This window comes from Capsella rubella, unplaced genomic scaffold (genome assembly GCF_000375325.1).
Source record: "Capsella rubella cultivar Monte Gargano unplaced genomic scaffold, Caprub1_0 scaffold_6, whole genome shotgun sequence".
In the NCBI taxonomy this organism is placed as follows: domain Eukaryota; kingdom Viridiplantae; phylum Streptophyta; class Magnoliopsida; order Brassicales; family Brassicaceae; genus Capsella; species Capsella rubella.
The window spans coordinates 11,353,203-11,355,308 of NW_006238918.1; the positions used below are offsets into that span (position 1 = coordinate 11,353,203).

The window sequence follows — 2,106 nt, forward strand, 5'->3', positions numbered from 1 at the left end:
ATGAGTATTGTGCAATGTTTATCTAACGAAGTCCAATATTTCCAACAAACAGAGGATGCTACCGGACGGGCTAGTCTTTCACCAATACAAAAATATACTGCAGCAATTCGTCAATTGGCATATGGTGGTGCGTGTGACACGGTGTACGAGTATATACGAATAGGGGCTTCAACAGCTCGAAACTGTTTGCACAAGTTTTGTGCTGCAATAATCGAATTGTATAGGGATGAGTACTTAAGACGTCCCACGCAAGAAGATCTACAAAGATTACTATATCGAAATGAACAACGTGGATTTCCCGGGGATGGTTGGGAGCATTGACTGTATGCATTGGGAATGGAAGAATTGTCCCACAGCTTGGAAAGGTATGTATTTACGAGCTACTGGAAAACCTACAATCGTGTTGGAGGCGGTAGCTTCGTATGACCTTTCGTTTTGGCATGCATTCTAGATCGATCTAATGTTTTTGATGACATTATAAACGGTCAAGCTCCGGAAGTGAATTTTTTTGTTAGTACAATTTGGCGTACTATCTCACTAATGGTATTTATCCAAAATGGGCCACTTTTATTCAATCTATCCGGCTTCCACAAGGTATGAAAAATTCCCTTTTTCATAAAAACAAGAAGCTGTGCGAAAAGATGTTGAGCGTGCCTTTGGAATCTTGCAAGCTAGATTCGCCGTTATTAAAAATCCGTCTCCTTTATAGGATAAAAATAAAATGGCAAATGTTATAAGAGCTTGCATAATACTCCATAATATGATTGTGGAAGATGAACGGCATACATACAGTCTCCGTAACGTTTCTGAATTTCAACACGGAGAAGATGTTCATCAATCATATACCGTTGGTACCGCCGGTGTGGGTTCCAATATCGGCACAACAATTACTCATCGAACAAGAGTTCGGGATAGACAAGCTCATGAACAATTAAAGGAAGATTTGGTTGAGCATATTTGTTGTACTTTTGGACATCTACCAGATAATGAAGATTAAGTTCCAAATTTCTAAAAATTCAATAAACTGTTTTAATCATTGTATGATTTATGTTTTATGTTATAATGTCTTTATTGTATGTTTTATCTTTTTCATGTTTTTGTAACTTTCTAATTTTTTTTCTTTTCCAATCTTAATATGTTACATATTAATCCAATATTTCAAATGCTTTTACTTATAAATTAAAATAAATTAATTAAAAAAGTAAAAAAATTGGTTTTTTTTCCGTGGGACATATTATGTAGGACAACAATGCTCGTACGAAAATATTAAACATTTGTGCCTTACTAAAAAAATTTATAAAATAAGAATGGGACCATGAATCGGGTCCTTGCAATGTCCATGTCCTCAATGTCAAAAGTAATGGTATTTGGTTGACTGTTTAGGAGGTACATGAAACCAGATGAGTTGAGAAATGGATTCATAGAAGAAGAAAAACAATTTTGAGCGGTTTACAAGAAGAGATCAAGAAATGGTTAAGTGGAGTTCCTTTAGTAATCCGAGATTATGTAATATAGAAGAGAAAGGTTAAAGATTTAGTTTGACGTTAGTTAAAGTTATGGTTAGCATTCAATACATTCCCTAAATTCTCCTTCTTATTACTATGATTAAACATATATCTACTAAGTACTTGTACACAGTCAAAATAAAGGCAAATACACTCACAACAAGTACAACACAGCCATAGATAATGAAACTAGTCAAATCAATCATAAAACAACAAGTACACCTACTGACCATTGTTACAATTCACACTAAACCAAATAGAGACAAAACATTCAATACTTTGTTCACAATCGATTGGATACACAGTCAATACCAAAATACAGTCACAACAAGTACAACACAACCATATAGATGATAAAACTAACCAAATAAAGATACACAACAACAAGTACACATATGGATAGTTACAATTCACACTAAACCAAATAGAGACAAAGCATTCAGTACATTCTTCCCAGCCACAACCACATACTTCTACAGAATCCATACAAAACAGCCACAACCATATGGTTTAAAACTAACCAAATCAAGATACACAACAACAAGTACACCTACTGACAGTTATAATTTACACTAAACCAAAGAGAGACAAAGCATTCAAC

General features: G+C 34.4%; 1 pseudogene; it reads left to right on the forward strand.

The window, feature by feature from the left end:
* LOC111829976 lies at positions 1-997 on the forward strand (annotated as a pseudogene).
* The last annotated feature ends 1,109 nt before the right edge of the window (positions 998-2,106 follow it).